Below are 16373 nucleotides of genomic sequence, written 5' to 3' on the forward strand. Positions count from 1 at the left end.
GGTAATTTTAATCCTGTTTGTCTTACCAAAAGTAGCGTATAAAATTAGTTATTACATCGTCACATGGACAAACTCACGCTACCATAGCATTTAAACTTAATTAAAACTGGGGCAAAAGTCCTTCATTATTAAGCAAATACATTAATTCTATTTATGAGTGTTTTGTACAGTGAGCAATGTCAAGAAACCGCAAAGGGGGTGATTTAAGCCGTGATAAAAGTAGATCTCGAAACATGCGAAATAGAAGATCCGAAAGAACCGAAGAACAAATCCAGCAACAAAATACTGATGTACGTGTTAGAATAGCGCAATTGCATTAAGAAGAACCAGAAGATATACGCTGAACGCAATGAAGTCAGAAGATTAGAACAACGACAATCACGCCGTTTCACAGTCAATAGACGCAGAACAAATGACCAACAACGACAACAGGTACATTGAGCATTTATATCTGATTCATTCCGGCGTCTAGCATCCCAGTATGAGCCTGATATTGAGTATTATGCTCACTCAAAAGTGGTAATAGGTTCTACGGACAAGGAATGTCCGCATTGTTATGCTCTGAAATTCAAAAATGAAGCTGGGATGTGTTGCGCGTCAGGAAAAGTGCAACTACCAAAACTTTAAACACCACCTGATCCATTGAACGGAACACTTATCGGCACGGATCCAGATTCTAACGTGTTCCTGAAGTCAATTCGAACATTCAATTCATGCTTTCAAATGACATCGTTCGGAGCAACAGAAATAGTTCGAAATATTAATGCAAATGGTGAACATTACAATTCTATATTAAAAATCAGAGGCCAAATTTATCATAAAATGGGCTCACTGCTGCCAATGTCAAACGAACCAAATAAATTCTTACAAATCTACAGAAATTATAAAGTCATCTGGTGGCAAAACAACAATGGCCGGGTCAGCTAGCTTGTATATAATTAAATGTTTGGCTGCACTAAATTTAACTATATTTTTATGGAAAAAAACGAACGATGGGTAATAGCGGGGGGCGAAAGTGATTTGAATATATTTTGATGTTTATTTATTTTGTCCACAGGCAGTTTGTTAATTATTTTATTCAAACTATTCAAATTGTTAGCTCTACTAATTTTCAAGTTCGTATGCGCCAAGAATTGAATGGAGTGTGCAAAATTTCAGCACAAGACGTGGATTTAATTCGTCTTTTCTCGACATTTAATTTTTTGCACAAATACCTGCGATTCCGCCTTAGGATCCTTTAATCCCGCTGTCACTTTCCTCATGCAGTCGATGCAGGTGCAGGACATGGAGCTCGCTGGTGATCCTGGTGGTGATGATCCTTGGCTTTCATGGACTTGTGGCGGTTTCCCGACGCGGTGAATTTGTTTAAGTTGAAGTTGCACTTTACGGACGCGTTGCGAGCAGCTTTTTTTTTTTGTTTGAATGGTTGTCTTTTTAGTATTTGTTGTCACTGTCACTTTATGTTGTTTGAAACCAAATTTAAAAAAAAAATTCGCACAAGGTCCACCCGGGGGCGATAAAATATTGAATGGAATTAGTTTATCTCTCACGATAAAATATAAAAAATTAAACATAATAGTAGCTGCTAACTATCATGCAAATCGAACTACCGAACTGAGCGGACGTGCTTTGTTCGAGCTCCGGGAAAACTGCACCATAATACAGCTAATCAAAAAACTGGGGTAACCCAATATAAGCGAAAAGACGCTGAACTATAATTTACTAAAAGCGACAGACAAGCTTTTTATAACAGTTGTGATGTGCTAAACCAAAACTAGTGCATTGTTCAAAAAAAATAAGAGCCACGCAATGAGCTCATTGAGCAAGGATCAAAAGAACGAGCGTAGAAGTTCAGTGAACCAAAGAAACGGCTTCTACTCTGACTTTTCAACCCGCGATACCGAAGCGGAAAAATCGGCGATTATAAGCAACCCGGCTTTACTGACCGCTGAAACCTAAAGGGCACGGTCTTGCTCACCCGCTCTGCTCACTCCGACTCCCGCGTCATGGACTTCGCAGTGTAAAACCCCCCCTCCAATATTGGAAACAAATTTCGCACCAACAACTAGCGGCGCTACAATTTCTGCAACAACCGCGAAAACCTCTGCAATTCAAAGTACCGCGACGTCAACGACTACAGCGAGTACAAAATCAACAACTTCGGAAAGTGCCAAAGCGGCAACGGACACACAGACTGGAATGGATCGCTACATCCAAATAAAGCGCAAGCTTAGCCCGCAGAGTAATCCGGCATGCAAAAAAACAAAAATTTACCGGGTCCTGAATATCGATAAAGAACCAGACAGATCCACTACTAACAGATTTGCCCTACTGGCGGAGGTTGAGGAAAACCAACCAGCCCAAGACACCGCAAAAAAACCCAAGCTCCCTCCAATCTATATTAGGGAGAAAAGCTCGAGTGCCCTGGTCAACAAAATTGAGTCGTTGATCGGGAACGGTGACAACTTTCATGTTGTTTCGCTTATCAAAGGGAACATCCATAAAACAAAGGTGGAAACCAAGACTGAAGACCACTTCCGAATCGTGTGCAAATATCTGGACATTGAACAGAAAAACTATTACACGTACCAGCTGAAAAGCAGTAAGGGCCTACAAGTGGTAGTAAAGGGAATAGAACCTGATGTTACCGCCGCGGAAATAAAAACCGCCCTTAAAGAAACGGGCTTCGCCGCCAAGAATGTTATTAACATTCTAAATAAAGATAAAAAGCCACAACCCCTCTTCAAGGTCGAGCTCGAGCCTGAAAGCAGGTCGCTGAAGAAGAACGAAGTCCACCCAATCTACAACCTGCAATATCTTTTGCATCGGAAAATCACTGTTGAAGAGCCACATAAACGCAACGGTCCAGTGCAATGCACTAATTGCCAAGATTATGGATACACTAGGTCATACTGCACACTTCGGGCTGTCTGTGTAGTCTGCGGGGACGCTCACAAGTCCGCTTGCTGCACTACAAACAAGGACAGTACCGTGAAAAAATGTGGAAACTGCGGAGGCAGCCATACGGCAATCTATAGAGGATGTATGGTGTATAAGGAGTTAAAGAGTCGCATGCGTCAAGCGACCGCAACGCGCAACCAAAATCCACAGAATGCGTACGTTGCACCACCAACGGCTTCTCCTATGCCGATGCTCTACGATCTGGAAGGGAAATTCCAATTCAGCCTAACTCTCAAAGCGCCCAACAGGCCACAGAAGAGCCACACAGCAAAACGGAAACTATGATGCTTACCCTCCAACAAAGTATGATGGAGCTTATGTCAATCATGAAAACGACCATGCAAACGCTTGTTCAAAACCAGAACATGGTGATACATGGCTCGTAGCACAACAGTCTAAATAATCTATGCAGGAGCTACGAATATCAATGTGGAACGCCAATGGTGTCTCACGGCATAAACTAGAATTGTCACAATTCTTGACGTAAAACCATATTGACGTTATGCTACTGGTGGAAACGCATCTTACAAGCAAATACAACTTTCATATAAGAGGCTACACAATCTACCGCACAGATCATCCAGATGGGAAAGCCCAAGGCGGAACTGGAGTTCTAATCAGATAACGCATTAAACACCATTTTCACAAAAGGTTTGCAACAAACTTCTTGCAGGCCTCATCGATACAAATTCAGTCAAGCAACGGAATCCTTTCAATCGCTGCCGTTTACTGCCCTCCTCGTTTCTCAATCTCGGAAGGACAATTTATGGACTTCTACAATTCACTTGGGGATCGATTTATAGCCGCAGGAGACTACAACGCCAAACATACGCACTAGGGATCACGTCTAGTGACTCCCAAAGGAAGAAAATTGTACAATGCAATTATAAATGTGAAAAATAAACTGGACTACGTTTCCCCTGGAAGTCCCACATACTGGCCAACAGACTCACGAAAGCTCCCAGACCTTATTGATTTTGCAGTGACAAAAAACATACCTCGCAATCGAATAAGTGCCAAAGCAGTCTCGGACTTATCATCAGACCACTCGCCTGTGCTTCTAACGCTTCTTCAAAGCCCAGAAATAACCGAACACCCCTTCAGTCTGACGACGACAAAAACAAACTGGCTAAAATACAAAAAGTACGTGAGTGCCCACATAGAACTCGCCCCGGATTTTAACATGGAATCGGACATCGACTACACTACGAGCGCCCTGGAAGAAGTACTCGTTGCGGCAGCTAAAATCTCTACTCCTCATAGGAAAGAAGTAGACCGAAACAAACACTTCAAATCTAATCAGCAAATCGAACAGCTCGTGCGAGAAAAGAGGCGCACGCGTCGTGATTGGCAAAACAGCAGATCACCAGCTTCAAAACAACGCCTTAAGGAAGCAACCCGATCACTCGACCAGGCTCTTCACCAACAGGAAGAAAATGCACAGCTGAGGTACATCCAGAATCTCTCGCCAACAAGCACAAAGTACCCCCTGTGGAGGGCCCACCCAAATCTTAGTGCCCCAATTGAAACGACCACCCCGATAAGAAACTCTTCGGGATGCTGGGCTCGCAGCAACGAAGACCGAGCTGAAACATTCGCCACACATCTCCAAAGTGTCTTCCAGCCAAACCCAGCTTCAAATTCATTCCTCCTGCCAGAAATTCAGCCAGAGTCCTCCCCTCAGCCAGCCGCACCTTCATTCCGGCCGAACGAAATCGAAAAAGTTATAAGAGGGCTAAAACCAAAAAAGGCTCCCGGGGGTGACCTATTGACCCCAAAGATGCTGATCGAACTTCCAAAATGCGCTATAGAGGTCGTCTGCAAACTATTTAATGGAATCATTAATCTTGGCTATTTCCCAAAAAAGTGGAAGAAATCCATCATTATAATGATACCGAAACCTGGAAAAGACCACACAATTCCGTCATCATACAGACCAATAAGCCTTCTATCTTGTTTGTCTAAATTTTTTAAAAAATTGCTGTTAACTCGCATAATACCACATGCCCAACGCAGGCAACAACCCAACTGGCTAATCATCTCATAATAGTGGAAAGATGGCTGTCCGACTTGCGCATTAAAATAAACCAACAAAAGTGTAAACATATAACGTTTACTCTTAATAGACAAACATGCCCTCCGCTTTTACTAAACGGTATGAAGATCCCTCAAGCTAACGACGTAACGTACCTTGGCGTTCACCTTGATAGACGACTTACCTGGCGTAAGCACATTGAATTCAAAAAGATGCACCTAAAACTGAAAGCCAGCAGCCTCCACTGGATCATAAACTCACGATCGCCACTGTGCCTGGACTACAAGTTACTTCTGCATAATTCAGTCCTAAAGCCAATCTGGACGTGTGGCTCAAAGATGTGGGGGAACGCGAGCAGCAGCAACATAGACATCATACAGCTCGCACAATCAAAAATCTTGAGAACTATCACAGGGGCACCTTGGTATATTCGCAACGAAAACATCCACCGGGATTTGGGCATCCTCGCAGTGAAAGACAAAATCCAGAAGCAAAAAGTCATACAAAGAAAAACTGTCTTCGCACCCAAATTTTCTCGCTCGGGGATTGACTCGGGTTTCTAGCGTATCCCGCCTTAGACGCAACGACCTCCCAACCCAGCAATCGATTTTTAGGGCCGTCTAACTCCGTATCAGTCAATATGACTGTAAGTTAAGTTAAAAATATAAGATTTGATACACCTCTTGTTAGTCTCGCAAAGAGAAGATTCAAGAAATAAAAGAAACGTTAAAAAAAAAAAAAAAAACTATATAAACTATAACGAAAGCGAAACCAAAAAGATGTGGCCTCGTCAACGTTATAATTTGATCTTTATTTGAAGAGAAATATAGATCTTAATCTACACACCTACACCTACACTACAATCATCAACTTCAACGTCAAAATCAACATCATCCTCATTAACCCCAACACCGCCAGCCTACTATATGAGACAATGCACCACCTACACAACCTACTCGAGGTCGGGGAACCCATGGAAACGACCTCATCAAAATCCACAACGCGATCTGGATTCTCCGACGACCTTAAACTCAAAATATTTTCAATCAAATCAAATAAAATAGGTACCCCCTTTAAATAAAAAGAGAAACACAACACTAAGACTAGGCCCGACAAGAAATATAAGATAAAAAATATAGTTAACATCAGCACAGACGAAGACTTAGAACTATAAATTACACCCCACTTTAAATTAAAAAATCACCTTAAAATAATTAAGTGGAACATGAACGGATACATTAACAACTATATTTAATTACGAATTCTCATAAAAACAAGAAAGCAAAGCTAACTTCGGGTGGAGCCGAAGTTGATATATCCTTGCAGTTAAACCCGAAATATATATCGCAAAAATCGGCTATAGTTGGCAGATCCTTATGATTACATCATAATAAAACAAAGTAATTAAAATAAAAAATCTAAAAAAAAAGTCCCAAGCTTCTATCTTTAAAAATACGAAAGTTGATATTTCTACCAAATACTATTTCCGATCGTTCAGTTATATGGCAGCTATAGGATATAGTCGACCGATCCTAATATATTTGGTGGGTTGGATCAACTGACCAAAAATAGAATCTTTACTAAGTTCCAGCTTTCTAACTCTAAAAACACCACAGTTATACCATTTCCGATCAATCAGTTATATGGCAGCTATAGGATATAGTCGGCCGATCCGGGCCGTTCCGACTTATATACTGCGTGCAAAGGAAAGAAGGGTGTGTGCAAAGTTTCAAGACGATAGCTTTAAAACTGAGAGACTAGTTCGCGTAGAAACAGGCAGACGGAAAGACAGACGGACAGACGGACATGCTTATATCAACTCAGGAGGTGATCCTGATCAAGAATATATATACTTTATAGGGTCGGAGATGTCTCCTTCACTGCGTTGCACACTTTTGACCAAAATTATAATACCCTCTGCAAGGGTATAAAAACATAGCCCCAAGATTATATCCTTTGAGGAGATTAAGTCTCGCCACTCGCCAAGACAGTTAGCAGGAGGGTCGAGAGGGGTGCTAAGCAGGCAAAAGGGGGTGAAGCACCGGTCAACATCCTAGCGGCCACGCGGAATATCCCCAGGATCAGTACGGGGGGTTGGGGGGAACGTGACCGACCGAGTGGGGTCCGACGCAAAGTGCAGCGTGCCCTGAAAGATGTACCACATAGCACCAGCAGAGATCAGTGGCCGGGAGAAGCAAAGGGAGCACGAACGGCGACCCGCACGGGAAACGGGAAAGTGGCGTGATTCTGCAAGCAGGAGCAGAATCCAGGAGGATTAACGGGCGGTCCTGTCAGTATAAAAGAATGCCTATTGGAGCGTACCGGGACGAGTCTTTTTAGGAAGCTTGTGGCGTTGAGTTGGAGGACCGCCTGTGGAGAGTCCGCCATTCAAGTGTTAGAGCGTTTCCAAAAAGGATTCGGTTAGTTTGAGTTGAAGAACCGCCTTTGGAGAGTCCGACAGCCAAACGCAAGGAGAGCGAAAAGACAAGTGAGAAAAGGATCCATAGCTGGACGTTCTTCTACAAACCCAGGGCAGGTTAATCGAGTTGGGCCATTCCCGAACACGGCAGGTAGCCTTGCAAGGAAGTGAGGAAAGTATAAGTATGCCTTACCGACTCCTGAAATCGCAACCAACAGGCGTGGTCCTGCGAAACAAGGATAGGTCGACTCGCGAACGCCCAAGTCAGAGACCAATTGAGAGCACCCCAGTCACCAGCCCCACAACTCCCAACTCCGGACTCACTAGCGCGTATGCGCGGTGTGTCCCCGGTGTAGCGAGAGCGCGACGCACGATCAGTAAACGGCAACTTCCAATCCTGGCTCGCTAGCGCGTATGCGCGGTGAATCCCAGGTGAAGCGAGGGGCGCAACTCCCAATCCTGGCCCGATAGCGCATATGCGCTGTGAATCTTAGGTGTAGAGGGGGCGGCAAGCACAGGCAACTTCCAATTCCGGCCCGATAGCGCGTATGCGCGGTGGTTCCCTGGAATAGTGAAGCGGAAGAGCTCTGCCAATCTTTTGATCAGTCGCAGACGACCCAAGGGGATGTTCCCAAGAGTTAGAAAGGCCCGCGTGTGGCCGGCGAAAGGTCGACGGTTAGGGGAGTCGAAAGCAACGCTGCACGAGGTGTAGCAGCGGCGACGGAGCAGCGGCGGCGACACCCGGATCAACCCACAGGGGACGCCGACGACGGAGCCAGCAGAATCAGGAGGAGCAACGTGAATACGGAGCGGTATTGAAAGCAAACCTTTGTATTTTGAAAAAGTCTATAAATAAAGAGTGTGGAAAGTTCCAGATATTTGTATTATTTTTGGGCTCGGGCAATATCGTCGATGTATAAATTCGGTGAAACAGAAACTCTGTGAGCTAGCCGCGGCAAATTGTGACGAGCGAAAGGAAAAACAGTTCTTTACAATCCATTCAAGAAACACACCTACACTGCTCTCAAAATATTAATATACCGATTAAGTACACGCTATATCACGAAAACACTTTCACCATCAGATTTGGAGGAGTCGCTCTCCTCATCCACAACTCATTGCAACAATAAAATGAAACTCTTTTGACTTTGACACAATAGCAGTAACAATTAATTCCAAATCTAACTTCACAATAGTATCTTCATACATACCACCCAACAAAAACTACACAAAACCTTAGAGATTACGAAGACAATTTACGACCACCCCTACTGTTATGAGGAGCCCCAAATAAAGTGTCTTACTCCAATGAGTTTCTTTTGGAAACTGATTTTATTTTGTAAAATTCTCTTATAAGAAAGATACATTAAAATCGTAAATCTATTTAAAACTACTGATCAACGCACTGCACGCTGACCTGCTATGCGACCCTTTCTCAAGTGTGATAAGCGCTCCACTTATCTATGTATTTATGTTAGGCTGAAGGGGATCGGTTTTAGACCATGCTGTTTGTCTCGTATTTTATGGGTCCGATCCCTTGAAACTCTAACTTAAGAATTTGTATATACAATAGTGTTCAATGCTTGAATACCTACTTATTACTTTAATAGCTGGAACAGAAACTGGGGCTCACCAACCATCAACAAAAGAGGGAACACGTTATTGGAATACATAAATCAATCTTCGCTTACAACTGTAAACAATGGCGCAGCCACCCTCTTTACCACCCACCACACCTCCACTCACATAGATCTCTCAATTTCATCCCCTCCCCTTAATCTGAGTTCCAAATGGTATACGGATATTTGGTATACGAGGTGTGTTCAAAAAGTAAGGTGACTTTTCAAATTTTGCGGGCAACATATTTTCTATTATCGATTTTTTTGTTTTGTTATAATGGTACACTTTTCCCTAACATCTGTACCAAGTTTCAATTGAATTCCTTTTTTGGTTTAGTTGTGAGAGGCGCAAAGGTTACAAGTTGTTTTGCGTGCTCGGCGATTTTTTGCTATCGAAAAATATGGATCAAAGAATTTGCATCAAATTTTGTGTAAAAAATAAAATTAAGTGCTCCGAAACACTTGAAACACTTGACAGTGGCATACGGTGAAACTGTTCTGAGTAAAAAAAAAGCTTACAAGTGGTACAAACTCTTCCAAGATGGCCGGGAAGATGCCAATGACAAGCCTCGCTCTGGACGCCCAAGCACGTCAAAAACTGATGAAAACAACTGTTCAAGCAGTGAAGAAAATTCTTGTATTCTTATTCTCAAAAAAACTTGTATTCTTTACGCCTCTCACAACCAAACCAAAGAGCGAATTCAATTGATACTTGGTACACATGTTAGGGAAGAGTGTAACAACATAACAAAACAAAAAAATCGATAATAGAAAATATGTTGCCCGCGAAATTTGAAAATTCACCTTACTTTTTGAACACACCTCGTACATGGGCAGCGCCCATTACCCAATCCATATTGAGCTGCTTGACGAACATTAAGTAAACAACTCCACTGAAAGACCAAGATTTAATCTTGAAAAGGCAAACTGGCCCCTTTTCCAGGAATTTGCAGATAAAATATTTGCCGGAAAGTCCCCGAGCGCAATTATAAACAAAGAAACCGCCAATATAACCAAAATAATAATAGAATCTGTCAACGAATTCATCCCCCAATCACTCCCTTCTAACAAAAAGAGGAACGTTCCATGATGGGATCAAACTCTTTAAAAACTAGAAAATTAAAAACAAATTGCTTGGACAAATCTAAACAGAGACATTAATACAACAAACATACTTATTTACAAAAAAGCCAACGCTAAGCTCAAACGGGGAGAAAAAAATAGAAAAAAAAAATTTATTGAAAACTTCACGCCGGAAATTAACCCAAATTCTCCTACTCGAGAAGTGTGGTCCAAATTTAATCGGTTTTCTGCGGCCTGACACCAGACACAACATCCACTCTCTTACCATTTCCATTGAAACAACACAAAGCATTCTAGACAATAACGAAATAGCCAACACCCTCTGCACACGTTGGTCTAATGCATCACTCGACAGGTACTTCCATGAAAATTTCATACAACGAAAATATATCCCAACCTCTAACACAACCATTTCGTCACCCACAGCACTTAAGATCGAAAATGAAATAACTCTTATAGAACTACAGACTGCACTCAACCAACTCAAGGGAAAAACTCCGGGCCGAGACCGCATAAGCTTTCCCACGTTGAAGTACTTGCCCACTAATCTAAAAATTAGACTTCTTAACCTCTTCAACAACATCCTCCGAAATATCCCCAGCTATTTAAAGTAAGCTGTGTAATACCCATACTCAAATCAAATAATGACAAAACCAACAGTAACTCATACCGACCCATCTCACTCAACCTCTGCATTTCAAAGTTACTTGATAAAATAATAGCAAAACGGCTATGGTGACTTGCTACAAATGGCAAGCTTCTTTATAACCGTCAAATGGGATTTAGAAAGGGAAAATCGGTCTCTGCCCCTCTACTTCTGCTAGATTATCAGATTGCTACGGCCCTTTGAAGAATAAACCACACTTCGATCATCTCATTAGATTTCGCCAAAGCATTTGACAGGATAGGCATCCACAGGATCGTCGACGAACTTCACACCTGGAAAATTGGAACAACTATCCTAAAGTACATAATAAACTTCCTCACCAACAAAAAAAAATCACAGTCCTAGCAAAAAAACCGTACTCCAACCCGAAACCACTACACAACGGAATACCGCAAGGATCTCCCTTATCCGGGATACGATTTGCAATCGCCTTTAACCAACTAAATAAAATAATAGCTAAACATAAAAAAATCGAATTCACTGGATACGCTGACGACTTCACATTTACTTACAAGCTAGAAAAAATACAAAACAGCCTCAACTTAGACCAACTTCTAAACGACATAAATCAATGGTGCAACTACTGTGGCGCAGTAGTGCAACACTTGCATATCTGCAGAAAGAAAAACTGCTGCTTCACACTGCAACAAACAACTCCCCCCTACAGAATGTTTTTTTCCCTCAAAATACTTGGAATCACAGTAACCAAAAACTACAAATGGAACAAACATGTAGAAAACCTCACTCTACTACTTCCCAATAGACTCGACGTAATCAAATGTCTATCTAGCAAAAAATTCTGCTGCAACACAACCACAATTTTATACGTGGTCAAATCCATCAAATCGTCTAAAATCGACCACGGGTTAACATATATGGCAATGCAACCAAAACAACACTAAGCAAGCTTAAAACAATTTACCACTCAGCAATAAGAATCTCTTTCAACGCCTTCCACAGAACCCGAATCAACAATCTCATCCACGAAGCCAACATACTACCAATAGAACATAAAACAACATATGCAACGCAAAAAATTTTCAAAACTATAATCAACTCCAAACACTCTCCAATAGAAAAAATATACTACGTGTGTAGGGGGGCGTTGGTTCCGCAAAAAGATTCCAGAATGGGGGTTGAAAAATTAGAAGTCGGGGGCGTCTTCAGTTTCAGTATAAAGAACGCGTTCAGCTTTATTGGCTGCGTACATCGAATTAACTTAAAAACTAGTACAAACAGAGATCGACGACAACCAACGAGCGAGAAGAGAGGGCACAGAGGGGCGAGTGTGGATGCGCTCTTCAGCGCGGGTGCGCTCTTTAGCGCGGGTGCGCTCTTCAGCGCGGATGCGCTCTTCAGGTGAGCGGCACAACGGCCCCTCACCTAAACATTCTCCCCCCCTTGCAATCGCTCGGGTTGCAACAGATCCCTCGTCGCTAGCTATGCGTCACTGCAGCTAGAGGGCGTACACGGGTCGATGAAGGCCCCCGTGTCGAAAATCCGGGTCCCGATGTTGACGCTGTTCCGTCTCAGTAGCGACGATAGGGTGGGCGCAGCGAGCGCGTCCTGCGGGGGCCCTCGAGGAGAGGCGGAAAGTTGCCTAGGCGCGGATGACGCGGGCGGAAGAGCGGTGGACGGCACCCGATGAGTGGCGGACGAAAGCAGTGGAGCGCTTGACGACTGCCAGCCAGTGGCGGAAGAATGCCGAGGAGTTGCCGGCGAGCGCCGGGAAATAGATGGCCGTGGATCGGCTTGTGAGTGCCGGAAAATGGCGGACGCAGGGCGGGAAGCACCCGAACCGTGCCGGGAGTTGGCGGATGACGGCCGACGAGAGAGCGAGACACCCCGTGTACTGTCTCCCGTGGGCGGTGACCGGTGCTCCTTGGTCCCGGGGTGCAGCAGCGTGTGGTGATCCTGACCACACGTCTTACAGCCGTCCCCACGCCGACAGGATCCGTCAGAGTGCTCGTGGGCCAGGCAGCTCGAGCAATAGCGGTTCACGAGAACCGCTCGGAGCCGCTCCTCGGCACTAAGGCGTAGGAAGCGCCGACACTTCTTCAACGGATGGATCCCATTGCAGACTCGGCATCGGTAGGATAGTGTACCTCGAGTACATCTGCTCTCCAGTGACGAGGCGTTGCGTGGGCGTGGCGACATCGTGCTGAATATGACCTTGGAATCTAGAATTAGGCCCGGATCAGTCGGATCATCAGCTGATTGCCACCGTGCAGCGTGATGCGATGTGTAAATCGAAGAAGGAGTCGTAACAGAATTATACTCGCATCCTGAATCGAAACCCTGAACCAGTGAGTCACCGAGGCTGCGGGCAACTCGTGCGGAAAAAACAGACACACTGCGGGGGTTGGCTGGAGATAATGGGCCTGTCAGCACCCATCCGAAAATGGTCTCTTGACCGAGAAGCGACCCGCAGATGTTAGCCTTGGAATTACCGAGGAGAATGGACGGAAGAATGTCAGCTCCTAATAACACATCAACTTGGGAGCTCTCAAAGAAGTTGGGGTCCGCCAGGGTAATATTGGGCAGCCCCTTGAGACGATCTCGCGAAATCGATTTCCTGCCAACTGCGGAAGAACGTAAGCCGCAGTCTCTAATTGTAGCCTGGGTCTTGACGGCGACCGAATAGAGAAATGGCACAATTTAGTAGACTGCGCGGAAATGGTTTGATTAGGGCCGGAAACTTGGGCTTGAATCGTCTTGAAGGGAGGCTTGACGAGGTTGAACAGTCGTTCCGTTATGAACGTCGCTTCGGACCCTGAGTCTATTAGTGCTCGTGCCTGGACGGTGCACCCCAAATGGCACACGTTGATAAGGGCCGTGCCCAGTATGACTGCTCCTGACCCGGAAGCGAAACACACCTGCACATTTGACTGATCCTCTGAGCCGTTTGCTGGCGTAGGCGGACTTGGAGCGGTAGGCGGCATAGGCGGACTTGGAGCGGTGGCGAACGGATTGCCGCGGTGCAGGAGGGTGTGGTGTCGGCTGTGGCATGTGAAACATGTACGGGCGCTCGTGCAGTCTCGCTGCTGGTGCCCTTGGCCAAAAAGAGTTTAGACATAAGTGCTTCCTTGTAATGTAGTCAAAGCGCCCATTTACATCCATATTTAGGAACCGCGGACATAAGCGAATGGGGTGGTCCTCCCTCGAACAGAGATCGCAGCCTTTTTGGCCCGGAACCACTCGAGTCTCGTGTGAATTGAGCCTCCGAGCAGGGGCAATAGGAATTCCCGACCTTGGCGGAAGTTGCCCGGAGCCACTAGGCCTGACGTCGTCGATTGCCTCTAGAGTGCGATGGCGCTCTGTCAGGAAGTTGTCTAATTCCTTCCATGTTGAAATTTCGGCCTTGTTATAAACGGATTGCTCCCACATGGAAAGTGTGACTTTGGGGAGCTTTGACGAAATAATAAACACCAGGAGGCAGTCGCAAGCTTCAACATTGATGGCGGACATTGCTAGGGCTGTCAGACAACTCTGAATGGTGGCTTGGAGCTCCTTCAGCGCGACCCCGGACTCTTGCGAAGTAGCCTGGAGGTTGAAAAGGATTTTAAACTGGCTATTGACCAGTAGCCGCCGGTTCTCAAAGCGGTCTGTGAGGCTTTGCCAAGCGACGACAAACCCCTCATGGGTAAGCGGAGCCTTAGAAACAATGGCGTGGGCGTCACCACTTGTTTTGGACAGCAAGTGGAACAACCTCTCTACCGGGGTGAGCCGCGAGTTTTGGATTTAAATGGCCGTAAACAAGTCTCGGAAGGTGGGCCACCGAAGATAATCACCCGCGAAGACCTCAGTATCCACCGGAGGTAACCGGCAACCACCGGAGGTGTAGACGCGGGCGTGTGTATATTGACGGAAGTCTGAGTGGATTGGGAGGCAATTTCAATTGCCCAGCGGCACCTCGAATAGACGGAGTAACAGTAGCTGTACTTCGATTCCAGCACTGTCGAGATGGCCGCATTGTCGTCGGACTCGGCTAGCAAATCGGAGCAGCTCTCATAGCTTTTCTCCACCTTCTCCCACAGTGCCCGAATTTGGTCCCGATGGACTTCGCACATGTATTGGGAGCCCACTTCCGTTTCTCTGGCGGCCGGAGTATTTATGTTGGCCTCAAATTGGCTAACTCGATCTGAAGTGGCGATGAACTTCTTCAGCGCCACGTCGACCGCACTTTGAGCCATTTTTGCAACGGAACGAGTCTGCCTCTGTGAAGGACCGGAGATCGTGTTGACGGATTCGTCACTCTTCGCCCTTGGAATGGCACTGTACGCCTTAGGCTTTAAAAGAGGCGTCCGCGGAGAAGCGGATTGAGATCCCTCCAAACGGATGGTTGGGATCGGACGTGGCTTTTGGTCGTCTCCCGTGGGCATTCTCAGACACCAATTCGCTGGTCAGCGCTTGCCGACTGACTTGCGCAATAGGTGGCTCGTACGAAGCGGTAGCCGGTCACTAATGTGATGAGACCGGTGAGAACTCGGACGAAATGCGATTGCAAGGCCAAGTGGGAATTAGTATCGCCGATGACGAGAGGAACGTCGGATGCGGCACGATTCGGATGTGGGAGAAACTTCAGGAAGCCAGAAAACCAGATGGGCCAAGGTTTGTCGAGATTCTAGGCGGATGTTGCCAGATGCGGAATAGAAGCAGCGTTAGGAAAAAAATGACGGAACGGAAAATGGACAAGGACCGGAACATTCGTGCTCGTTCGGAAAAATAATTGATGACTGTCTATATATGTATATTTCGACCAGTATGGCTCGTACGTATGTAAATATTTAACTCCTAACTATTTTCGAATTGGCGGAGCCGGAAAGGTGGACTTGACCTTGGCTTGAATTTAACACAGAGAGAAAATAAATAATTAATTTTTGCCTAATTGTCGGATTTAGTTATTATGGAGACAGACGGGTGGGGATGAAAATCTCAAGTTTTAATCAATTGAGGTTAATTATCCCGAAGTTGGAACGGTGGAATTGAAACCGCGGCTCGATTCTGACAGAAGATCGACAAATAAATTATTTATTTATAATTTTTTTGATAATTATATTTTCGACGAGTGGCCGGAAAGGTGAATTAAAAACCACTGGCCCTTTGCTCGAACGGAAAATAAGACGTTAATAAATTTTCGTAGTTATAAATATATATACATGAATTTATAATTAATTGATTTTTTTTTTTTTTTATTTATTTGGTTATATATTTCCTGAAATTGGAGGCAGAAAATATTTAGAAATATATGGGCATGCATGCAAGTAGGGCAAGGGCATGTAGGGCATATGATGGCACGTCGATAAGTGGACTGTATAAATTAATTTTTATCGGTTATATATTTCCTGAAACTGGAGTCAGAAAATATTTGGAAATATATGGACATGCATGCAGGTACGGATATATGTAAGGGCATGTGGGCATATATTGGCACAGTGGAGCGTTGATAAGTGGACTGTATAAATTAAGGAACAGAGAAGTTATGTGGTGTAAACAAAAAAACAAACAAATATTACGACAGCGGCGGACTGTTCGGTGAATTTGGAAATTTCCGGAAATAATTCACACCGGCTGGCTAATATTAATTAT

The 16373-nt window shown here is 44.7% G+C and overlaps 1 protein-coding gene across 3 annotated transcripts in view; it reads left to right on the plus strand.

Moving 5' to 3' along the window:
- The window catches only part of LOC108128711 (leucine-rich repeat flightless-interacting protein 2), a 108605-nt gene that overhangs the window by 37124 nt on the left and 55108 nt on the right, over positions 1–16373 (plus strand). The gene's annotated exons all lie outside the window — the stretch shown is intronic.

The sequence above is a fragment of the Drosophila bipectinata genome, chromosome XR (genome assembly GCF_030179905.1).
Source record: "Drosophila bipectinata strain 14024-0381.07 chromosome XR, DbipHiC1v2, whole genome shotgun sequence".
In the NCBI taxonomy this organism is placed as follows: domain Eukaryota; kingdom Metazoa; phylum Arthropoda; class Insecta; order Diptera; family Drosophilidae; genus Drosophila; species Drosophila bipectinata.